Source organism: Pleurodeles waltl, chromosome 4_1 (genome assembly GCF_031143425.1).
Source record: "Pleurodeles waltl isolate 20211129_DDA chromosome 4_1, aPleWal1.hap1.20221129, whole genome shotgun sequence".
NCBI classification, from domain to species: domain Eukaryota; kingdom Metazoa; phylum Chordata; class Amphibia; order Caudata; family Salamandridae; genus Pleurodeles; species Pleurodeles waltl.
The window spans coordinates 304740342-304766388 of record NC_090442.1 but is presented as its reverse complement, the minus strand read 5'-3'; the positions used below and the strand labels follow the sequence as shown (position 1 = coordinate 304766388).

At 44.9% G+C, this 26047-nt stretch overlaps 1 protein-coding gene across 1 annotated transcript in view; it reads right to left on the bottom strand.

Annotated features, from left to right (window-relative positions):
- Positions 1–26047, bottom strand: part of PRMT8 (protein arginine methyltransferase 8) — an 880536-nt gene that overhangs the window by 675095 nt on the left and 179394 nt on the right. The gene's annotated exons all lie outside the window — the stretch shown is intronic.

Sequence of the window (26047 nt, the reverse complement as noted above, 5' to 3'; positions counted from 1 at the left end):
GATTTTACTCTTTGCAGGCACACTGTCCCCAGTATCAATATCATGAGTGTAACATGTAGTTAGTCCTGGGATAAGGGAGAAGAGAGAGGCAAAGTGGCCCAAAAACTGGTCGCAGTCTTTCTGCTGTTCTAGGGTGAGGGTAGGGGAGCTGCTGACACCCATGTTGTCCCTAGTAAAAAAGGAGATAGAGAAGAGGTTCACTCTCCTCCTCCATCCCATCATCCATGATCATGCAAATGGATATCCCGCACCTCTCGAAGTGTGGTTTGAGGCGAATGACATGCAAAACCCTTTAAGAGGTCCTATAGGTCTTGAGGTCCACTAGGTAGGTGACCCCAATTTTGTTCTCTTTTACCTCATGGGGCCCAACCCAGCAGTCGTGTAGTGCCCTTAGCTTCACCGCCTCCATCACCCACACTTTTTGGCCAGGCTAAAACTAAACCAGAATGACCCTCTGATAATACCATGGTATAAGGACTTCCTGGTGGTTTCTAGATTATCTTCAGTTTTCTCCCAGAAGCACTTCATCTTGATACTGGGTGTAAATCACATCTGGGATGCTTTCTTGGGAGCTTTCTCCCACCCTTCTTTCACCAGGCTGAGAGGCCCTCTCACTGGGTGCCTGTGCAGAAGTTCAAAGGGGCTGAATCCAACCCTTTTCTGTGGTACCTCCCTGTATGCAGACAACATGGATGGCAAGAGGACATCCCACTTCCGCCTCAAGGGCTCTGATAGGCACATGATCATGCCTTTGAGGGTTTTGTTGAACTTTTCAACATGTTCATTAGTTTGGGGGTCATAAGGTGTGGAGAACTTTCAAGGAACTACAAATTCCTTCCACATGGACTTCATATACACAGACATGAAGTTGGAGCCTCAGTCAGATACGTCCTCATTAAGGAACCCCACTTTGGTAATGATCACCATTAGTGCCCTGGTCTCCACAGGCACAGTTACTGACCTCAGAGAAATAGGCTCCAGGTACAGGGTGGCGTGGTCCACCAAGACCAGGATAAACCTGTTGCTAATGGCTGTCTTGGAGTCTAGAGGCCCAACAATGTTGACACCCACCCTTTCAAAGGGAGTGCCAATGACAGGGAATGGCTGCAGGAGAGCCATGCACTTTCCTCCTGACTTGCCATGGTGTTGCAGATTGCATGTCAGGCCATCCTGTCACCAAAATGAGAGGAAAATGTGTTTTTTGGTCAAATGTTGAGGTTTGCAAAGGATTCTGGGTAACAGAACCTGGTCAGAGACACACAAGTCACCCCACAGCTAATTATACACCTCTGAGGCCATTCGTCAGGCCATCCTCATCCAGGTCCAATAAAACTGGATGAGAAGTCTTTCAAAGGTCTTGTCCTGTCCTAGATGACCTGCCAGGGGAACATCATGAGTGAGGTCCAGTAGGAAGGCCTTTTAGAACTGGGGGGCCACCAACACATGTGTTGCACCAGGCTCCTTAGGCTCGTTATACAGGAGACCATTCTCCCAGTAGTTCAGGTGATCACCAGAGATGTCACCAGCTGCCTGGGTCTTGGCCTTGCTGCCAGAGGCCCTCAGGAGCACTTCATCTGCACCTTGAAGAACTCCTTCCTAGTGGGACCCCCTTCCTTTAGCTAATTGGGCATCTCAGGTAGGTTTCCCAGGGCAGCACTGTCCTCCACTGTAGGTTTCGGGCTGGCACCCTCAGGGCCAGTCTCCTCCCTGGAGCTTCAGGAGTGCGTTTCTCGTGTCTTTTGCCCTTCCTCTTCTTCTGCAGACACCTGGGTCATTTTTCAAGACTCCAGGCCCTCCTGACTAACCTCTCAGGTGGCCATGAACTGTGTGGTCAGGCACTACCACTCAGTCAACCCTAACATCTCCAAGTGTAACCTGAGATCCACCTCCTTCCAGATGGTATGCTCTAGCTCTTTGCCAAGCAAACAATCCACAGGCATGGATACCCAAAGGGAACCTGAGACCACTCACACTCAAAGGGAACAAGAGCCACTAGGTAGTGACTTTCATTGTTGTTGGCTGCAATAACCTGGTGGAATGTATTAGGGACTACCTGCTCTGATGTCACCAGATGATATCTGACAGTTGTCATGCTGGCTCCAATGTCTCTCAGAGCCTCCACCCTCTGCCCATTGATGATGACCCACTGCCTCTATTTCCTAGTGCTACTAAGCATGTGAGTTCTCTACACCATCTCTCTATCACCCATGGACACTAGGAGAACCTCTACACTATCCCACACACTATCTGGAGTAACCTACTCCCTACACACAACACTAACCAACTCTGTGTCTGCCCACTAGTGGAGGGTTGTGCTTTCTTGGGATGCTTTGCATCCGCCTTGTTGTACCCAATTTGTTGGCACTCACAGCACTTAGGGGGTGCCTTCCCTGAGGACCTACTATCAGCAGGCCATCTTATTGTTTTTCTGGTGGGGATTGGGAGTTTTGACCCTTAGAACTAGTTTGAGGACCTTTAGAGAACTCCTTTTTTATGTTTGTCTCCCTCCTCCTTCCTCTAGTGGGCGTTCTGCCCACTCTTGTGATCACCCCAGATACCTCCTTGTGGACCCTGGTGCTGAGCCAGCTGTCCGCCTCCTTAGCAAGCTCCCTGGAGTCAGAGAGCTTACTATCAATAAGGGAGTGGCACAGATCTTCAAAACAAAGACTGAACAGGTGCTCTCTTGGCATCAAATTGTACAGCCCTGGTAATCCTTTGCTTCACTGCCCTTCACCCAACCATCCAGTTCCTTGCAAAAGGAATCCCCACAATCCACCCAGGACTACTGGGGCAACTTCTGGCCACCCCTAAACTTCTGTCTGTCATTCTCAGGGATAATGCCATATTTTCTGACTAGGGTTTCCTTTATAGGGGGATACCTCATTGTATCCCCCTTCCTCTAGGTCCAGTAGGGCATCTCTTCCTTAGTTGGGGATATGCTTCCAAGGGCTAGCCCCCAATCCTCCTCAGGGATCCTATGCATCTGTAAAGCCACCTCATAAGCGTCAAACCTTTTGTTAATGTCATCCACCACAACAAAGCAAGGCACCAGATCTCTAGGAACATGAACCCTTTTGTCTCCCGAGGGGACTTCAGGTATGTTGCCACCAACATTGCTGGACTTTGCTTGACTAGCCCTTATATCCAGCTCTCTGAGGTCCTCTCATGAGCCTTTTTCCTTTCCTCTGGTTCCATGCTATTCTCCATTCTCAGCTGGCCCATCTGCATCCTAAACTCTTTCCCTGTCTTCATGTCTGCCAGCACTTCTGGAGACAGGCCTCAAGAGGACACACTGCTCTCTGTTCATGCAGGGAGTTCCAACTTGGGATCAAGTTATCCCCTTCAGCTGAAGGCTGCATCTCAGGAAGGTTTTCTATTTGCCTTTCTATCTCATCATCCCCATCTGTAACTAATGACTAGTGGAGCTCCACCTTCCTGGTGTTGTCCTTTGCTGTAAGCCACCCCACCCCTTGCAGAACTCCTTGAGTTAGGGCACAGTATTGATACCCATGCTGGTCCACTCAAACTCCATTCTTGCAGGAGTGGTTTCAGACAAAACAGTCAAAGAGAGAATTTAGAAAAAACAAGAAGGTTAATCAAGAGGAGGTTTAAAACTCAAATTGGCCTCAAATTATTTAACTCATATTTCTAGTGTTAACACCAACTCACTGTATGGCAATGCACCAACAAGTTAAGATCCTCACTGTTGATCACCAACATGAGACATGGGTTTACTGACTGAGGGGGTGAAATCCTACACAAGCAGCAACCACAATCCTTGTCAGGGTGAGGCACAAGCAAACCCCCGATTAGCCTGTGCTCAACCCTCTGATAGCTTAGCATAGAGCAGTCGGGCGTACCTCCTAGGCATTGTGTAAAGTATTTGTGTAACACTTTAAATAGTAACAATGAAAATACACCACAACAGAATCCCACACCAGGTTTGAAAAGTAGAGTAATTTTTAATAAAAACAAGACCAAAATAAAAAAATCCAGTCAGTTGAACGTAGATTTGCAGGTTTTTAAGATTTCAGTAAATGTAGCGTCAAAAAGCACAAAGCGCCAAATGTGGATATCTGGTTGTGCCGGAGCAAAGTCGCACGTTCAAGCTGACTGCTGTGGAGCAGGGGCTGGCTACATGGACCAAGTTAGGCCAGCGGAACAAAAGTACCTAAGTCCTGGTTGTGGAGCTTTGTGCTGCTGAGGCAATGTACCAGTTCCAAGGAGCTGTGGAGCTGCTAAGCCAACTCCTGTATCTTCATCACTGATCCTGTCAATGAAGGCCTGTAATGCAAAGTCCAGCAGCAAGGATGGCTTGCACAGCCGAGGTAATGTGTTGTTCAGAAGAGTTGCAAGGCAGTGAGGCTGCGGTGTGAGAACCTGCATAATTTTCAAGGCTGCCATCGACCAGAGGTTTGCGATGTGAAGGCCTGCATCAGGAAAGCTTTTCACAGGTGGCAGTTCAAAGATGCAGGCTGCGAGGTCAATGTGGAGTCCTTGCGCCAGGAGAATCCTCGCAGAAGAGGCAATGCATTGGTTCTGCTTGGGGTTGCACCACAGAGCAGAAGAGATGCGTCAGTTTTGCTGGATACATGGATGGGCTGGCAGAGCAACTTCAGGCCAACTTCCAAGGGTTCAGGTGTGTGTGGCAACAGTTGACAGGTTAGGACTCACAGATGGCAGAGTCCAGGTCCTGGGTACAAGGTTGTTGGCGCCTTCTGTCCCTGAGGCTCTAGCCAGGAGGCCACTCAACTAGCCTTTGGAGCCACTTTGCTCCATTCTTTCTCACCCAGGCAAGATGGCAGTAGGTCAGCACAGCAGAAGTTCCTTCAGGACAGCAGTCCAGCAGATTGGCAACCCTTGTAGCAGCGCAAGAGTAATTGTTCCCGACAGAGTATCCACAGGTCCAGAAATGTACTAAAGAGTTGGTGTCTGGGGTTTAATATTTATATCTAGGCCTTCCTTTGAAGTGGGAAAAGCTTACAGAGGTTTCCCTTAGAAGTCCCCACGCATCTTGCCTAACATGTGCTGGTTCCAGACTAACTAGAGGGGATATGCAGCCCTTTCTGTAGAGGCAAGACACATCCTATTCTACTTGCGAAAGAACTTCACATCGACATTTCAGTCTGCATCTTTGAACCGCCACCAGTGAAAAGTTTCCTGATGCCAGCCCTCACATAGCAAATCTCTTGCTGTCAAGTGTAAATAGGGCAGTGCTCTGCTCCACCCGCCCATCCTGCCAATGATGGCCCATCCGGGCAAACCTAAGCTTTCTACTGTCTGTGGCTGTCTAGGAGGAACACATAAAGCTCAACTGCCAACTACACACAGTCATGTGACCAAGAGATGGGCTGCAGGTACTAAATGATTAAGGCAGGAAAATGCCAACTTTCAAACAGTGGGATTTTCAGAAATGCAATTTAAAATCTGACTTCACCAGAAGAGAGTATTTTTCATTACAATTCCAAAGACACCAAACACAAACTGCCTACCTATTCTCATTTGGTAATTATCAGTTATTAGGTGTAATAAGGTAAGTCCAATGTTAGCCCATGGGAGAGGTAGGCCTTGCAGTAGTGAAAAACAAATTTAAGAGTTTTTCACATCAGGACACATGAAACTAAAATGTACATGTCCTCTTTTTTTTATATACACTGCCTACTGCTCTTTGACCTGCCAGGGTTCTACTCCTGGGGTGACTTACATGTATCAAAAAGGGAAGTTTGGGTCTGCCAAAGGTTCATTTTACCATGTCGACATGGCATTTTACAAACTGCACACACAGGCTGCAATGGCATACCTGAAGCATGTTTTACAGTGCTATTTAGGTGGTTGGCACAAAAAGTGCTGCAGGCCTACTAGTAGCATTTAATTTACAGGCCATGGGCACAGGTAGGGTCACTTTACTACAGCCATACAATTAAATATACGAATATTGGGTATAAGCCAATTCTACCATGTGTTAACAAGAGAGCACACGTACTTTAGCACTGGTTAGCAGTTGCAAAGTGCCCACAGTCCTAAAGCCAGCAAAAACAAAGTCAGCAAGCAGGAGGATTAAAGACCAAAATGTTAGGAGTAAAACCACACCAAGGATGCCTGTTCTAACATAACCCTAGTCCTTTCCCAAACTCCCTTTGACACTTTCTTCACTCCTCACCCTATTCCTTACTTTTCTGATGGACTACATTTAAAGCACAAACATCCAGGCCACTTGGAGATGTAGAGAAATACTACACAAGCACAACACCTTCAAAGGCCTAGGGTTGGTTAGAGGTAAAAATGAAGCAGCCATAATGTAAGGGCTCTTCTAACCTTGGCTTCTTGCTTCAAAATTATGGGCAATCTTTTTCACAATCTAGTAATGAGAACTCTAAGGGCTCAATTTAGTGTTTGGCAGAGAGGATATTCTGTCACAAACATGACTGAGTACCCAGCTTGCCAAACCATCAGTACGTTTTCTTGTTTTAGAGATTGGTGGACCTTTAGTATTCTGTCAATGGAGCCCCTGTTGACTCTGTCAAAGGAATACTTCTGACAGCCCGAAAGAGTGGGGGAGATTTAAGGAAGGACATTACATTGATTGTCCTATGTAGGATGGATGGTGTAATATCTTTTTTTCCCTGTTTGGCACTGCCAGGAAATATCTGGTGGTAAAAGGCAGGAAAATATCAATAATGACATATGTGCACCCTAGGGGAAAAATTCCAGGATGTGGGGGTTATTTGTCTTTTTGTTCTTCAGAAACAAGCTTCCACTTTGAGAGTTTGTATCTCAACAATAAAAAAAATGTAAACAGTTTGATCGATGGCCTTCAAAACTTTTAGGCCCATATTTATACTTTTTGACGCAAAACTGCGCCAACGCAGTTTTGCGTCAAAAAAATTAGCGCCGGCTAACGCCATTCTGAAGCACCATGCGGGCGCCGTATTTATTGAATGACGTTAGCCGCCGGCGCCGTCTGGTGTGCGTTAAAAAAAACGACGTACACCAGGCAGCGCCGGCGTAGGGGGATATGGGGCTTGGGCGTCAAGAAATGGGGCAAGTCAGGTTGAGGCAATTTTTTCACCTCAACCCGATTTGCGCCATTTTTTTTCACTCCCAACCCCCATAGAAATTACTCCTGTCTTAGCAAAGACAGGAGTCATGCCCCCTTGCCCAATGGCCATGCCCAGGGGACTTCTGTCCCCTGGGCATGGTCATTGGGCATAGTGGCATGTAGGGGGGCACAAATCAGGCCCCCCTATGCCACAAAAAAATTTAACAAAAATACTTACCTGAACTTACCTTAATGTCCCTGGGATGGGTCCCTCCAGCCTTGGGTGTCCTCCTGGGGTGGGCAAGGGTGACAGGGGGTGTCCCTGGGGGCATGGGAGGGCACCTCTGGGCTCCTTCAGAGCCCACAGGTCCCTTAACGCCTGCCTTTTGCAGGCGCTAAAAAACGGCGCAAAAGCGGCGTACGTCATTTTTTTTGACCCGCCCACTCCCGGGCGTGATTTTTGCCCGGGAGTATAAATCCGACGCACATGCCTCGGAGTCGATTTTTTAGACGGGAACGCCTACCTTGCATATAATTAACGCAAAGTAGGTGTCCATGCTAAAAAATGACGCTAACTCCATGGACTTTGGCGCTAGACGCGTCTAACGCCAAAGTATAAATATGGAGTTAGTTTTGCGTCGAAATTGCGTCGCAAACGGAGTATAAATATGCCCCTTAGTACATTGAAAGGATCTACCATTGCACCAATGCCAGATGTAATCGCCTTAGCAATCCTGACGAACATTACTCTGTCTGTCAACCCCTAAATCAGGTTCTATTTGACTAACCATCAGATCTGGCTGTTATGAGTCATAAATACAGGGAGGTTTTTGTTCTCAGAACACAGTTTATAATTAGGTCTGTATTTAGCAAGTTTAGAGGATAGACAAAATGATGATTTGAGAAAGAACATCCCATGGACCAGGCAAAGGGCCTGATTTAGAGTCTGGCAGACAAATTAGTCCATAACAAACTTAACCGATGTCCCGTCTGCTGTATTACGATTCCCATAGGATATTATGGGATTGTAATATGGCGAAAGAGATATCTGTCACATTTGTGATGGAGTAACCCTACCCAAAAAACTCTAAATCAGGCCCATTGTGATTTAGTAGTATTCCTTTTACTGAGTGGAAGCCAGTACTGCAACCTAGTCTGTCCACAGACAGAATTACACTTCCTAACCCTAAATATCTAGCAGGCAACACTATTTTGAATATGCTCGCCCCCTGGCTAGACTTTCGCTAATAAGCCCAAATAACTTTAAACATGACATTAAAACTAGCCTAAACCCTGCCACTTTCCATAGCCCTTAAAATATCTCTTTCCACAGCACTTACCCCTTTTGTTGGTGTATTGCTGTTTTTAGCCCTAACCTAACATGGAGTTTAATGCTCACAGTAAGTATAATATAGCCCTAACTTTTAAGCAAACTCGAATCTTAACCCTAAACCTACCACTAAAAATAAAACTAACCCTTAAATTCATTCAAGCTTTTCCTGATTTCAAACAAAAATGTCCTACTGACTCTAAAGGATGTTGTACTAATTGTTGGCAGGATTCTCTGCTACAGTACCATTTCTCATGATATTTGTTAGCCCACAATCCTATGCATCACAGATGTACAATGAAGAAAAATAATGCACCGTCTTCAACGGAAGTACAGTTTGCTGACACGTTTTTTAAATGTTCCCATGAAATTAAATGAAAATACATACATAGTACACTGTGCACCAGCTCATCTCTATGACAAGGATCTGTTCCACTGAGATTCCTAGTGACCGACATAGTGAAACTTGTGTTGTTTATTCAGCCCCCTACAACCTGAGGTAGTTTGCAGCTGACGAGAAAAAGCCCAATGTCCCTTCCTCCCCACCATACTTCTACACATAGCGCGTAGAGTGCCTCCAGTCAGACATTCCTAACCCCACCTCTCTCATGAACCTCCCCACACATAAAGAAAACACCTGGTGCCTCCTGTGTCCACCCTCTACCTCCCTCATGCCCCCCAGGCGCGCACAGCGGAAATATGTCTGCTGTTCCCTGTTCTATTTACAGCTGAGCAGGGCGAGCAGAACGCTCAGGTGGCAAGGACTGGGTATGAAATACAATTTGCATTAAAACCACCAGCATTCGTGCCCTCTACAACTCTCCGGTCTCAGAGACTGGGGTGCACGGGCCCTGGTGGGACAGTAGTAACTGGACGGTAAATGCGCCAGGCCGCAGGAAACGGAAAGCCATTTTCCAAAGCTTTAATATCGCACAATGACTTTCACAAGTGTGATGTTGCAGCAGCGCAACACACCCTTCAGATTCCACTGCTTAATCTTTCACTTAAGTCCAAGAAACATTAAAAAAAGGTTCCATTTTCTTCTGGATTTTACAACTATGCTCAATGCTTGCGCCTGTTAGTGCTTTTGAGCTTCTTGGTGCCAATAAACACAGCTAGCTCTCTGCGCCTTTTACTGGTTTATGAGAAATGGTAGTTATTTCAATTGTATAGTGTCCTGTCGTGCTAATTAATTGTTTATAGTAAAGTTTACAATGAAAACATTACGGCTTCTTTCTACGGAGACAACCCATAATTGAGAGTTTTATGAGCTAAGGCTTGAAGTCATAAAAATATATTTTTCCTGTAAAAGCAGGCACATAAATAGAATCGAGTTGCAACCAAGTGCACAGTAAAATTTCTAAAGAGATATACTACATAGGCAGGCCTCAAAGCATGTGATTTGCTCCACTGGCACCATAAAAGCTTGGAAGTTTGAAGTGATATCTTTTTGCTGTCACCAAACCTTTTCAGCTCCTGAAAAATTGCAAATAAAAAATGAAGACCGAAAACTAAGGACAGTACCACATAAACAGGACCATACAACATAAAAAATACCACACCACCTAAATTTGATGCTTGATTATGCAAGAGCATTGTGCAATTTCACTTCACTTGCCTGTACCAAGTGATAGTACAAATGGGCCTCAGGATGGATTCATGCATTTATGATAGAGCATCCTGAAGCAGGAGAATTTCCCATTATAGAAGTAGTTTAATCTATAGATTAGTCTACGGTCGGTCTAAAATTAGTGAACCTACTGGGGGAAAGAGATCTATTGTGGTTCTCCCTTAAGGATTGCAGTACAATGCAGATCCCGTAACTAGAGGTGTGTGGACTTCACAAAGACCTTACTTAGGGATTGAGTATATGCGTAAATTGGCACCTTCCTTCTAGCCAATTATATAGCTTGGTGAGTACATTAATCTCTGCTGAGGCATGGGTGTAATCTTTATTTGACAAGATGAAATCATGGCAGGTCGACCCAGTGATACATTATCATGACGTTAATAATATCAATGCTATTAAAATATGTCACCTTTATATCTGTGTCAAAAGAGAAATCAGTTATTTTGTGTATATTCTACAGATAACTGATATTATTAAGTATTAATTAATTAAATTGTCAGTCAGTAACCAAGCAATTATTTTTGTGGCATAAAAGATCAGGGACACACCCGTAATCCAGAACCTATACAAAATGTACAGACTAAATCATGCAAATACAATAACTTTAGCAAGTGTGTGAGTTAAGGTACAATATTTGGACTAGCCCATCCCGAGTTTAATAGGTGTAAAAGTGAACAAGAACTGCCACAAATCTGTTATTTTGCCACCTGAGATTAGTTATGGTAAAAGTTCATGGCAATATATTAGAAATTTTCAGCTTATCAAAGTTTTGTTGATGCTACAACATGTTTGCATTGGCATTATATATCTAATAGTGGTTGTATGGAATGAGTGCAATTCTCACACTATTTTCCCATGATCTCATTCTTCTATATTTCACACACTATTTCCTTGTGGGAGACAATTCCTCTTTTAGTTGGGTGGGCAGGGTCATCCCTATTCTTTTGTTTCATTTTGGTGCTGGTTTTTAGACTCTGCACACTGAGGCAATGCTATCCATTGTCCACTGCATGTGTTCTACCCCCTAAATTCAGATGAAATGTCTAACTCCTGATTGACATATTTAACTCACCTGTAAGGCCACAGTATATGGTGTAGAAACTATACCCATGACAATGAAAGTCAAATGTCACCTGTGGACTACAGCACTTATTGTGCCATCATCTAATGAGAGACGGAAAACCTGGCTTCAGGCCTACCAATGTAGCCTGATTGCAGCAGTTAAAATCTGCCATCTGACCTGCAAAATAACCCTTTTGACAGGGAGAAACTATCCTTTTAAATATTACTAAGTCATCCATATGTAGGTCCAAAGTGGAATGCATAGTAATTAAAAGTAGCACATTTAGAAATGTAATGTTATTATCACCCCACCCATAGCAACAACATCCCAAAAGATATTTTCACTGTGGAAGGCTCTGGCTGTTCTACAATCAAAACTAGATTACAGAATAAAATATTAGTTATTTTTCTCTCAGGTTTGGGACAAGTTAGAAAAATAGTTCAACCACTCTTTTTAATATAACGTACAGGCTGAATCCAATGGTGAAGATGCCTTTCTAATAAATATCTAGGAAAAGTAACTTTTATAAAATTACTTTTTCCCTGCCTGAAGCTGCTGGAGACTAATTTGCCTTAGCGCTCCGACAGCTAATGCTTGACCTTAATGAGATCTTAAAGTTGTTGTCAGAGCAGAGACAATGGCCTGAGTGTGGAAGGTGTTTTTCTTCCCCATGCAAAAAGAACATTTTGGGCCTCATTACGACTTTGGTGATCCTTTCCGAGGACCGCCGAAGCCGCTGCAGTCAAAAGACCACCTGTGCATGTGTGTGGTGTGTGAGTGTATGTGTGCAAATGGGGGTGTATGAGTTTGTGTTTATGAGCGAGTGAGGGGGGTGTCTGGATGTATGCATGCGATTGGATGTGTGTGTATGCATGTATGCGGAGGGGAGGGCGGGGTGTTAGGGTGTGAGTGAGTTGGTGTGTGTACGTGATGCATGCAAGTGGGGGTGCATGCGTGCAAGTCTGCAAGTGAGTGGGGGTGTGTATGTCAGTGTGAGAGCAGGTGGGGGTGTTCGAATGGATGTGTATGATTGGGGGGGTTTGGAAGTGTGTTTACGGTTGGGGGTGTTTGGAACTGTGTGGACAGGTGTGGGAGGTATATGTAAGTGTGTGGACATGTGGGAATGCATGTGCCGACGGCAGGAATGGGGATTCCTGTCACTGGGTGCATTACCGCCAGGGTTTTTATGGTGGGCTGACCGCCATGGAAAGCCTGGCGGTCTGCAGCCTCGTAATCTGGCCAGCAGGCAAAGGCCTGCCGCCGTGCTGGAAGAGCTCAACGCCGGCCATGTCAGTGCGACCGCACCGGCAGGCCAGGTGGGGTTGTGGCGGTTTGGCTTCTGCCAAACCCCACAACTTGTAATGCAGCAGTCTTTACCGCTATTTCCACGGCGGTTAGACGCCACAGCGAGGTTGGCGGTCTGATAACCGCCAGCCTCGTAATGAGGGCCTTAGTGTGGATCCAGGAATTTCAATAACATGTAAGTTGGCCAGCCCTCTCATCAGTAAATTTGAAGTGAGACCTGGAGAAGGCAAACCTTTGTTCCCCCAGCCAGGCTGGCTCCAAACCCAGAGGGAGGTAAGATAACCCTAGAACTGGTTTCTTGGGACCACTGAGGAAGGAACAGCTTATTTCCTTGGGCACACCTCTGGGTGAGTGCAGAGGTTCAGAACAAGAAAGAAAGGTTTTCCCCATCTTGCATTTTAAGAGTCAGGTGCACTGTGGAAATTGTTTCAGTCGGGCAAAACAGGATCTGCTTAAAAACTGCCCCAGGGAACTTTTACTCCATTGATTAGGGAAGAGCAAGAAGTCACCTCAACCTACTAGCTAGTGACAACCATATATGTGGTACCCTGAGGCACCTTTTCATAACACTTTCTAAACAAATGGAAGAGCAGAAGAAGGACAGCACCCAAGTCCTGGGAGGTGACATGAAAAACTGGACCTGCTCCCTCTTATACCAATGACCAAGAAGCTGACACAAAGGGTCAGTTGGCCAAACTGTGTGGCTACATAGACACAACAAGCTGATGGAGGCCTTTTCCCTAAGGTGCCCACTTGCCCAGTTGCAAATGAACCTGGACAAGACCATGCTGGTGTCCTTTGCTCAGTGAGCCTTGGCCCCTAAGTATCGTCCATATGGTCCTGGGATCCTTGGCTGAGTCTACCAAAATGACTCCCTCAATCTCTGAAAAGTTATGATTTCAAAAACATTTTAGAATTCCAGCCGCCGGATGACAAGGGACCTATCTCCTGAGCCAATTCGGTCAAAGTGTGATTAAATCAATCAATCAGTCACTCAATCAGTAGATTTACAGAGCTGTGCAGGGATTCAGGGTACAGTTGATTAGCCGAATAGCCAGGTTTTCACGGACTTTTGGATCTCCCCGGAAGAGATGGGGAGGTCCATAAATGAAAGGGAAGCTCATTCCATGTCTTTGCTGCTAGCTAGGAGAAGGAGTGACCTCTGTATCTCCTACATTGGAGGCGAGGGGGTGAGGGTTAGAGAAAGGGTTGCAGAGTGGAGGTGTCTATTGGGCTGATGGAAGTTCAAGCAGTGGTTCAAGTAGGTGGGTCCACAGTTGTGTAGGATCTTTATGCATGGGTCAGGAGTTTGAACTGGCATCTTGTCTTTACAGGGAGCCTGTGGAGTTCCCTCATGTAGGGGGTGATGTGGGTTGCTGTAAGAAGATCCAGACTGAGTCGGGCTGCAGCATTCTGTATGGTCTGTGGTCATATGAGGAGGTGAGCTGTGACCCCTGTGTACAGAAGATTGCTGTAATCCAATTGGTGGACAATTTGGGCCCATGTGATGGAGAGTATGGAGCTTTGGGGTAGCCATTTGAATATTTTATGAAGCATGCAAAGGAAGAAGAACCAGGAGGAAGAGACGGAGTTGACTTGAGCCATCATGGTTAGCTTATTGTCCAGAATAATACCTAGGTTCTTAGGGCCAGATGTAGCAAACTGTTTGCGAGTCGCAAACGGCGAAAATCGCTGTTTGCGAGTCGCAAACGTGTGTTTGCTATGCAGAAATGCATTTTGCGAGTCGGAACCGACTCGCAAAATGCATTTCCGATTCGCAAATAGGAAGGGGTGTTCCCTTCCTATTTGCGAGTCGCAGTGGTATGCAATTCCATTTGCGACTGCGTACGCGGTCGCAAATGGAGTCGCAGTTACCATCCACTTGAAGTGGATGGTAACCCACTCACTTCCCCTTTGTGAGTGGACCCAAAAATATTTTTTAAGGTAAGGCAGTGGTCTAAGGGACCACTACCTGCAGTTCCTGAGACCCTGGAATGAGAAGCTGGCAGCCTAAAGACAAGGAAATCCACGCACAGATCGCCATGCAGTGAAAAGAAAGACGCAACTCCGATCTGCACCTGAAGAAATGACACGCCGCCGGCTCTGCAGCTGAGAAACGGCTCTCGCAGGGAACGCAACCAAAGAATTGATGCACAGAGCAGGAGAAACGATGCGCAGCATTACTGACAGAGGCTGGGAGATCACAACCCGCACTGCGGGGTTTTCGGATCATCGTGCGGCTGGATTTCCGACTCAAGTACTGCTGTGTGTAAAAAAACAACGCAAGGCCTGCCCGGACCCGAGAGTGCTGACCGGATTGACGCATCGCTCTCCTGCGGAGAGAAGAAACAACGCGCCCGACCCGACAAATGGAAAAACGACGCACGGTCCTGCTCATGAGTGGAATCAATGCCTCGCGAACCCTTTTTGACGCGCACTCGCCTGTGCGGGGTTATTTTTGATGCGCCCAAGTTACTTTTTCACGCAGACAGCATTAGGTTGTGTTTGTTTAAAACTACATAAAGGCTCTTTTTGCATTTTTATTGATAACTTGACTTGTGTATTGTGGATTTTTGTCGTTTGGTCTTGTTTTGTTTAGATAAATATTTCCTATTTTTCTAAACCTGCATTGTGTCATTTTGTAGTGTTTTCATTAAGTTACTGTGTCTGTTGGTACAAATACTTTACATCTAGCACTCTGAAGTTAAGCCTACTGCTCTGCCAAGCTACCAAGGGGGAAAGCAGGGGTTAGCTGAGGGTGATTCTCTTTTACCCTGACTAGAGTGAGGGTCCTTACTTGGACAGGGGGTAACCTGACTGTCAACCAAAGACCCCATTTCTAACAGTGGGCTCTTGACAAGAAGGTATCTGCCCTCCTGGAACACATTGTTGGATACAGTATACAGCTTTGCTCCCTGGAGGATTCTGAGCTCAAAAAAAGAGGATCTCTGAACATAGAAATCTTGACTGGGCAAAGGTGCAAAAAGTATCTGGCCAAGATGTTCTCTGATAAAATTCATTGCCCACTGATTGGCATAGTTAACTCTCCTGTAAGTCAAATATCACCTGTGGACTGCTGCATCTATTGTGTCATTAACTAGTGTGACAAGAAAGAAGCATGGCTTCAGGTGTATGAATGTAGCCTGACATGCTGAAGTTAAAACATGGAGTCCAACCATTCAAAATATCCCTTTGTCAGAGAAAATCCTTCTTTTTGAGCATTAATAGGTCACCAATATGTAGGCCCTGTATCCCACAAGGTATGGTAGATGGTATTCAAAAGTAAGAAATGAAGAAATATATTATTACAATGTCCCTACCTACAGTAACAAAGACCCAAACGCTTTTTCCACTGTGAAATGCTCTGCAGTTCTATAATCAAAACTAGAATAAAGGCTGAAATATCAATTATGGTATCTCAGGTTTAGGGGAAGTTAGAAAAATAGTTCAACCACTCTCTCTACTAATTCTTTGAAGCCCAATTCAATTATGAAGTTGTTTTTTTAATAAACATTTAGAAAAAATAACAGTTAGAAAGTTACCTTTCTCCTGCCTGAAGCTCCTGGAGGATACTTTGCATTACCTGTCTGGCAGCTGCTCAGCCAGTGCTTGACAATAATGAGGTGAACAGTAGAGACAATGGCCTGGGTGTGGGGAAGTGTTTTTCTTTTCCTTGCAGGAGGAATAGTTAGAGCGGAACCAGAAACCCAATTAACTTGTAAAAGGGCCTGATCTTTAAAGAGTAAATGTAAAGTGTGACCTGGAGGAGGCAAACATTTGTTAACGAGGCTGGCTCTAAAACGACTGAAAAAGGTTTTAACCCAGAAACAGTTTTGAGTAACCACAGAGGAGGGCACTGCTGTTTTCCCTGGGCAAAAACCTGAGCAGACACACAGGCATTGCACATGTGAGAAAGGGTTTCTCTTTCTTGGATTTTAGGAGCAAGGTTCACTATTGGATTGTTTACAGTATGACAAACAGGAACTGCTGAGAAAGTGGGTAGGATTGCCCCTAGGAATCTTTACCCCATTGGTTAGGGCTCACCCCAATCCCAATAACTAGTGCCAGCCATGCATCTGGCACCCCAAGGCAGAACCCTTTCTAGATCTATAGAAGAATAGAGGAACAAATGCACCTGCTCTTTGACACCTGTGAGGAGGCCTGCTCCCACCTGTATCCAATGCAGTGAACTCTGAGGGTCAGTTAGGTGACCTCTTCTATGGCTATGAGAACACAACAAGCTGCTAGAGTTTTTCTCCTGAGGTGCCCTCCAGCCCTGTTACAGCTGTGTCTTATCTACCATGGGTTCAACTCAGGTTTAAATTGTTGAAACCTATGGACGCAACAAGTTAGTGACTTTATTGCTTGTTGTTGGAAATGGCCTCTCTGCACGGTCACCTCCCAACTTTTTGTCTTCCTCCTCTTCTTTTTCTGACCTCCTTTTTGCTGGCTTTAGGGCTCTGGACACGTTATCACTGTGCTAAAGTGCATGTGCTCTCTCCCTAAAAACATGGCAACATTAGCTCATACCCAATTGGCATATTTGATTTACTTGTAAGTCCCTAGTAAAATGCACTAACTGTGCCCAGGGCCTGTAAATTGAATGCTACTAGTGGGCCTGCAGCACTGATTGTGTCCCCCACATAAGTAGGCCCTTAACCCTGTCTCCGGCCTGCCATTGCAAGGCCTTTATGTGCAGTTTCACAGCCATATCGACTTGGCAATTAAAGGTACTTGCCAAGCCTTAAACTCCCCTTTTTCTACATATAAGTCACCCCTAAGGTAGGCCCTAGATAACTAATTGGGCAGGGTGGTATATAGATAAAAGGCAGGACATGTACATGTGTGTTTTATATGTCCTGTAGTGGAAAACTCCTGAATTTGTTTTCTACTACTGTGAAGCCTGCTTCTTTCACAGGATAGTATTAGGACTACCCTCATATACTGTTTGAGTGGTAGATTCTGATCAGAAAGGGTCATATTTAGTATGGCCAGAATCATAATAGAAAACCCTGCTTATTGTTGAGGCTGGAGTTTATACTACTATTTTAGAAATGCTACTTTTAGAAAGCGAGCATTTCTCTGCACTTAAAATTCACCTGTGCCTTACAGCCTGTCTCCAATCAACCTGTGGGCTGGGCTGGTGGACAGCTTCCTTGTGCATTTCACCCAGTCAACCACAAATACAGGATACTCAATCACACCTGCGCTCATCTGCCTACTGAATGGGTCTTCCTGGGCTAGAAGTGTGGAGGGCCTGACACTTACATTTCAATGGCTAGTGGCCTGCCCTCACACAATGGACTGTCAAACCCCCTACTGGGACCCTAGCAGATAGACCTGTACTGAAAGGGGACCTTTTGCACTTAAAAATAACTCTTTGAAGTCTCCTCCACTTCAAAGGCATTTTTTGGTACATAAACTGAGTCCCTGACCCCACCAAATCAGACACTTCTGGACCTGAAACTAGTCGATAGGAACTGTCTGGCTGCCCAAAGAACTCATCTAGACTGCTTTGCTGAGAAGGACTGCTGCCCTGCTGTTACCCTGCTGCCCTGCTGCCCTCTGACTTTGCTGAGAAGTGCTCTCCAAGTGCTTGGATGTAGCTTGCCTCCTGTTTTCTGAAGTCTCAGGGCCAAAAAGACTTCATCTCTTCAGTAAACTCCTTGTGCACCAAAAATCGATGCACTGCCTTCCAGAAACAATGCACAGCCTGTCGTATGATGAGAAAATCACTGCACAGCTGAACTTGAACGATGCAGCCCGACTTCCTGAGTGAAGATTTGATGCAGCGCCTGCCGTGCAATGGGAAATTTGACGCATAGCCATACAGGTTCGACGCCACGCCTGTGACTTCGTCCTGCATGCCAAGGATTTCCCAGCATCGTCCCTGGGCATCAAAAAGATCCCCCCCCCATCGCATTGAGGAACTAAGACTGCACGCCGGAAATCCCCATGCAGCATGGAAAGAAATGACACATTGGGGGTGATTTTAACCTTGGCGGACGGCGGAGGCTGTCCGCCAAGGTACCGCCGCCAAATGACCGCACCGCGGTCAAAAGACCGCGGCGGCCATTCAAACATTTCCTCTGGGCCGGCGGGCGCTCTCCAAAAGAGCGCCCGCCAGCCCAGAGGAAATGCCCCTGCAACGTGGACGCCAGCTCAGAATTGAGCCGGCGTAGTTGCAGGGGTGCGACGGGTGCAGTTGCATCCGTCGCGTATTTCAGTGTCTGCAAAGCAGACACTGAAATACTTTTTGGGGCCCTCTTACGGGGGCCCCGCGGCACCCCCTACCGCCATCCTGTTCCTGGCGGGAGACCCGCCAGGAACAGGATGGCGGTAGGGGGTGTCAGAATCCCCATGGCGGCGGAGCACGCTCCGCCGCCATGGAGGATTCCCCCGAGCAGCGGGAAGTCGGCGGGAGACCGCCGACTTTCCGCTTCTGACCGCGGCTGAACCGCCGCGGTCAGAATGCTCGTGGGAGCACCGCCAGCCTGTTGGCGGTGCTCCCGTGGTCGGTGGCCGCCAGGGTCAGAATGACCCCCATTTTCTGTGCCGCGCTGGAAATTCCAATGCACACCCTATTTTTCCACGCATCTCCTCCTCTGCGGTCTCCGTGCGTTTTATTTTTGACGCAAACCAGGTACTTTGTGCAAACAAGAGGCAACTGTTGATTTGTAAGATTTCAGACTCTTTTTAAACTTGCAAAAGTGATATCTCAACTCGTGCTTATCGAATCTTTATTGTTTTGACCTTAATTTAACCAGATAAATATCCTATATTTTTCTAACCCTGTGTGGTGTATTTTTGTGGGGTTTTCACTGTGTTACTCTATGATTTATTGCACAAATACTTTACACATTGCTTCTAAGTTAAGCCTGATTGCTCAGTGCCAAGCTACCAGAGGGTGGGCACAGGATAGTATGGATTGCGTGTGACTTACCCTAACTAGGATTGTGGTCCCTATGTGGACAGGGTGTATACCTCTGCCAACTAGAGACCCCATTTCTAAAACTTGTGGTGGACTATCATCCACCCAAATTCACTTTCCTACACCTTGAACCCTGTTGGAATAAGAGGAAACCAGTTCACCATTCTGCTTCAACATTATATAAAAAATGTGTTTTCGTAATATGGTGCGAATATCCGGTGACACTATCAGAGAGTGGTTAGTGCCTTGTCCATAAACTCAGAACATTGGCAATTTAGAAGAAAGGTATGACAGGTATTTGTATGTTTCTTAAAGATCAGCAGAATATACTGCAGGCGTCTAGTAGACATTATTAAAATGACAGGTCTTCTCATTTTGTTTAAACTGCTAATACTTACCTGCAGTTATAGTTTATTTACTTTTGCTGATTAATCAACCATTGTTTTCTAACCTCTGGACTAGTGCGCAATAAAGATTAGTAGATTAGTAACTATGTTATTGAGATATTTCTTGACTTCTCCAAATATCAAGTGGGGATAAGGCACAAACAAATAAAAGTTCAAGAGTGTCTGATAAGTGCTGAGCAACATTGAGACTGGAGCACAACTGATACTGACCCAACCCCAGAGGAAGGTCAATAAGAATCCTGTCCGTTTTCCACTCTCTGTGAGGATACACGGTCTGAGGGCGATCTAAATGGGGAGCAAAACACAACTTTGGTTCACTCTAATGGCCATGGGCATACTGTGGTATGTCCCTATCTACTAAAGATCTTACATGCATTATCAGGTTTCTCGTGAAACGCGCAGTGCACATCAAACCATGCCTTGTCATACCAGGGTCCTGCACAATACAAATTACTATATGTTATAATATCCCACAGTGTTGCTGTTTTGAGAAAGATATGAATGTACACTTCTTATTGGTAACGACAAGGTGAAGCAACAGAAGCAACATTTTAAATAGATGTTGCTGGAAACGCTGAAAAATTTGTCAAGTATGATATAATGGCCTAGGAGTAAAAGTCAAGATTGAGAACATATGGTGGACAGATGAATTCAGATACATTCAGGGTAAGTGCGGCAAGGCAGATTATCTTGGGAATCAATAGCCTAGAAATTGGAAAGTCCAGTCAGGACCTAATAAAGAAATGACGATGATGCAGATAACATGAAAAAGAAAAACGTGAATCCATTTCAAATGCTTACTGAGACCCTACAGCAGAGGAAATTATCATGAGAAGTGATTTGATCATAGAAATAAATATCAAAAACAATCTTAAAACCACACATTAACATGATAAAACAAAAAAGACGATATAGGTGTCAAAGGCTAAGGAAGTTTTTAAAATGCTATAATCTCTATTCAAATGTGGTAGGGAAGCCCTATTTTACAAACTAATCAGTAATACGTTTAGATGACACTCGAAAAATTAAGGCCTGCTCTAAAAAGTAACAGAATAATAATCTTTAAATATTTTGACAATGCCTTCATGTTTACTGGATATCGGATTGCGTTTTGAAATAAATCTAGTGCTACAAACGTGTGCCAAATTACATCTAAAGAAACTGGGAGTGAAAATCTGAGCACAAATGAGAATTTACAGGGAAATGGTACCTGGGATTACCAATTCTCCCAGTAACTCCTCATCTATAAGGGGGCGTTCACGGTCTAATTTAGAATGGATTTTATCCACCCCCGGAGTTTCCGGTACTTCTAGTATTGGTAACACCGGGATACGACAATTCGCCCCCCCATCCCCCCCCACCCACCTTGTGGAGAGGGCCATAGCGTTTTAGACAGAGCAGCATAGATGTTTGTACTTGTATCTCAACATAAGTCTTGATACTGTTCTGGTCTGCAATGATGTTGATAAATTGTTACTATCTGGTTAATCTCCATAAATATGTGATGAAGCAGAGGTGGCCATTAGACATCACCAGTAGTTTCTTCTCCTGTCTCTTCTTAGACTTAGGGGGTTATTCTAACTTTGGAGGAGTGTTAATCCGTCCCAAAAGTGACGGTAAAGTGACGGATATACCACCAGCCGTATTACGAGTTTCATAGGATATAATGGACTCGTAATACGGCTGGTGGTAAATCCGTCACTTTTCCGTCACTTTTGGGACGGATTAACACCTCCTCCAAAGTTAGAATAACCCCCTTAATGTTTAATTTATTGATGCGCTTTCTAAACAATTAGTTTTTGTTAAACATATTCTATGTTCTGTAATTTAGTGTTGCGTTGTCACTGTGCTGTAACAAAAACGTTCCTACTTCAAATGCAGTAAAGTTTGTGTTTAAAAAACAAACAGTTATTTTTTGTGATGCAATCGTGGTATGCTGCCTGTCTGAGTCTGTCTAACACTGCTTACTATAGTACCTCTTTACCATAATGTGCTGGGATTCAGTGTGGGTGATGCAGGTGGTTTACAGAGTGAACTATATGTGAGCAGTTTGGGGGTAGATCACGTTCTGTACGATCTGAGAGTGGGCATCACTTCACCAAGAGCATTACACAACCATGTTCCAATGTATGTTCATACTGTTGCAGGTGTTGGCAATTGTCTGTGTGTTTATGGTTATCTCAAAGTGGTATTGTTACATGCTATAAACTGTAGAGTATGCTTTGTGTTTGTTTGTGTGTCTTTTTGTTAAGAGACAAGGGTGCCACTAAACAGACACACTTTAATTAAGAGAGGGTTCGAGCAAAAATCATCTCTTCGAAATGTCCCTTTCTGCAGGGTTATCCCCAAACTTTTTACCTTTCTCCTCCTTTTCCTGACCCTCTTTTTGTTGGCTTTAGGATTTTGGGCACTTTACCACTGCTAGTCAGAGCTAAAGCGTATGTGCTCTCTTCCCTAAAACTTGGTATGATTGGCTTAAATTTATTTGGCATATTTAACTTACCTGTATGTCCCTTGTAAAGGGGTATGCCATATACCCAGGTCATGTAAAATAAATGCTTCTAGTGGGCCTGCAGTGCAATTGCGCCATCCACAGATGTAGCCTTTCAAACTTGTCTCAGGCCTGCCACGGCACGGCCTGCATGCACAGTTTACTGCCACATTGACTTGGCAGTTCAAACGACTTGCCAAGGCTTAAACTCCCCTTTCAGTACACCCAAGTCACCCCTAAGTTAGGCCCTTGATAGCTCTATGTGTAGGGTGCTGTGTTGGTAAAAGGTAGGCTATGTACTTTTATATTTTACATGTCCTAGAAGTGGCAAACAGCATATTTTGTTTTTCACTAATGCTAGGGCTGCTTCTCTCATAGGTTAATATTAGGTATTACTGTATATATTTTTAAGCTGTAATTTCTCTTCTAAAAGGAGTAGCGAGGGCATGTTTGGTATGTTTGGAATTATAGTGAGAAATCCTGCTTACTGGTGTAGTTGGATTTTGCATTACTATTTTAGAAATGCCACTTTTGGAAAGTGGACATTTCTCTGTGCTTATAAGTCTAGTGTTTTGCAGCCTGATTCCAATCCACGTCTATGGCAGAGTGATAGCTACACTTGGTGTATGCTTTCCAGACAGCCTCAACACAGGGGGGGCTAGGTGTGACAGGAGAGGCATCTGCATCTATCTGCATACTTACAAACTTCCTGGGTTGGGAAAAAGGGAGTTGGGGCACAATTACATTTGAATAGGCTGTGTCCCTGCCTCAATGACCCTGGCCCCCCTACTGATGTCTGGGGCCAGGGCTGGGTCGAAAGCTGTTACACTTGAAAGGGTTATTTAGAATTCACCCCCGAACAAAGTCATTTTGGAGTATAAGTACAGGGGCTCTAACCCCATGATATTTAGAGCACTTTTGGAGCTGGGACTGAGCCTCTGTCAGAAGGACTGCTGGGCTGCACAAAGGACTTATCTGGACTGCTCTTTTTTTGTTGGCCTCCTACCTGCTGTTTGCTGGGTGGCATAAAGGACTCACTGGATTGCTTTTCTGCTTGGTGCCCTGCTGCCAGCTGCTCGCTGACTCTGTTCTACAAGGACACTGTGGCGCTGCCTGGAGAGATTGCCATCAGGACTGCTAGACTGGTTGTGCTGGTCTCCCTGCCTTCCGCTGCCTGTCTTGTGCTCCCTCCCAGTGTTCTCCCAAGAAGCCCAGTGTTTGTGGGTGCGAGTTGTGCTCCTGGTCTCCACAAGTAGAGCACCTGGGGAGTTCTTCATTTTTCCCATATTTAGAGACCCAGTACAGGGAGAGGACCTCATTTTCCCTTTCTAGCCCACAACACATGGTTAGCGCTCGGCGTTCTCCCTGGTGCGTGAGGAGAGTGTAATTGGCTTTTAGTGTGCGTGACAGCACTTCATTTCTTTCCATTGTTCTCCATAACTAGCGCTTGGCGAGTGCTTCTTGTCAGTTCCAGTGTATGATGAGAGCTACTTTTGATACCTGGGGACATTGGCACATGGCCGGAGGAGTTACCCAGCCCAACGCACTGGTTTCGACCAAACGCCAGTTAGGGGAAAGAGTGAAGGCGTCGCCCAACATCAACCCTCTTGTGGTGGTTCCCTGCCTTGTGACTCACTGGTAGGGTATCCGAACTCTGAGACACGTTGCTGAAGTACGAGGAAGCTTTGTGATGCCCGCATTTGTGAGCCTCACCCTCCTCAAAGACTGCCAGGTTTTACCGACATGGGCAGACCTGCAAAGGAAGGATAGCTGTTCTTTGCCCTTGTCCGATGGGCCCGAGTGACTTGAATGCCACAGGCGCCTGTTTGTGAGAAAGGGATCTTGCAGTGTAGATGCTGTGCCATGGGCTCATGGCAGTTGTCCTCACTTCTATTACTAGCGGGTGGAGGGACCCAGCGAGGGTTTCCTGCCATCAATCACTTTGTTCATACCCCTCGTTTCCCCATTTTCCTGGACTCATCTTGGGGGCACTTGTTGGTTTCTGACTTCGTAGGACAGCTCTTAGGAGGGCCCCGAGAGAAACAAGGGATCGGAGTCTAGGAACAACAGTAAAGTACCATCTTTTTCCTGATAGGAGCGCTAGTACATTTGTGCTATACTCAGCTGGTTATTTCTAAAGGAACCACACATAAAAATGACTGTACAATACTTATTAAGAGTGCAGGTACACTGCACCCTAGATGGTTATGGTGAGATATGGTAACTGATGTGATTCCTTCATAATCTGATTTGCATGACATACACTAAGAGAGTGACATATGTTATTTTTGCCCTGCATTGGTTAGGAAAATGGGTAATATCATGATAGTTGCATAATATGCACAGTATTTGTGGTACATGGTGTTTCATATGTATCCTGCTGTAACCTACCTGCTTTGTCTCATGACAAAGCCAAGACAAAACCAAGATAATGAGTACTGACGAAGGATTTGCATAGTGTGCACAGTATTTATGAATAATGTCATTCTGGTCTATGCTTTATGCACAAGATACTATATATATATATATATATATATATGTATATATATATATATAAAAAATACTGTTTGGGTTCCCTTTTGTGGTGTATTTATTGTGTCTCTGGTGTGAGTATGATGTACAAACGCTTTATACAAGACTGCTCAGTGCCAAGCTACCAGGAGGTGAGCACAGGTTGTTGCCGGTGTGTTACTTACTTTCCCTGACTAGAGTGGTGGATTCTGTCTGGCTTAGGTGCGTACCCTAGCCAACCAGAAATCACATTTCTATCATCTCCTAAAGGAAGGCTGATGAGGTTGATATACACAATGTGCTCTACTATAATGCCAGTTAGCTGCTGGAATTGTTTCAGTAGCATTTGTTGTGTATTTGATATGCATTATGTTTAGAATAAAAGATGTGTTATTTTAATTTGGTCCTGCGTTTCTGCTTTCGAAATTAGGATTGGTGCAAATATAATGAGCGCTAATTTACAGAAAGGTTTGATTAGACCAAGTCTAATTTTATTTTTTAGGTGCATACGCTTTGACAGTTGTTTGAAATGTTTTGTAATGCTCTTATTATTTTCAGATAATTTACACGTGGTTGGTCCAGCAATTGATTAAGGGTGATGGTAGCGCTGTATTGCAGAAAGACGTCAAATATGAACTCACATTTGACTATACATAGTACATCTAAGAAAGGTACCACCAACTGAGGATACACGCAAAGTTGAAGTTTGCACCGCCTCAGCTACTTTGCTCATTGAGCTGCACAGAGAAAATCCGGGAGATATTTCTCATTGCCTTTATACTATTATTTTGTTCTAGAGAGGCATTGACCTTTTAGGTGTTTAGCAACACACAATTTTAGCAGCACACGCTATAATTGACTTCTTTCAGCATGTGTAATAATTAATACAGAATCAATTCAATTGAATATAAAAAGTCCTCCTCCGATCAGTTTCATGAACAAATCTTGTTTAATTCTTCTTGAGCTTGTTCCCACTTCATCATATATTTGATCCACTAGCGTTTCTGACGTACTCGCAGCTAGTTGAATGCTCGATGTGAGGATATGCCAGGTGAATACCAATTACCGGCATCCTAATATGGGAACAATTTAACAAATGAAATTGTTGAGAATCAAGAGGGAATATAGTGAGTCCTTGAAACTGCACGTAGTCCTGAAGAAGTCAATGGGCACTTCCTAGACGAAACACGTGTTGACGGGATGGGCGAAGATGTGATTTCTTTGATGAAAATTTGAACTCTATGGAAAATATATGATGAAATGGGACCAAGCTCAAGAAGAATTAAACAAGATTTGTTCACGAAACTGATCGGAGGAGGACTTTTTATATTCAATTGAAT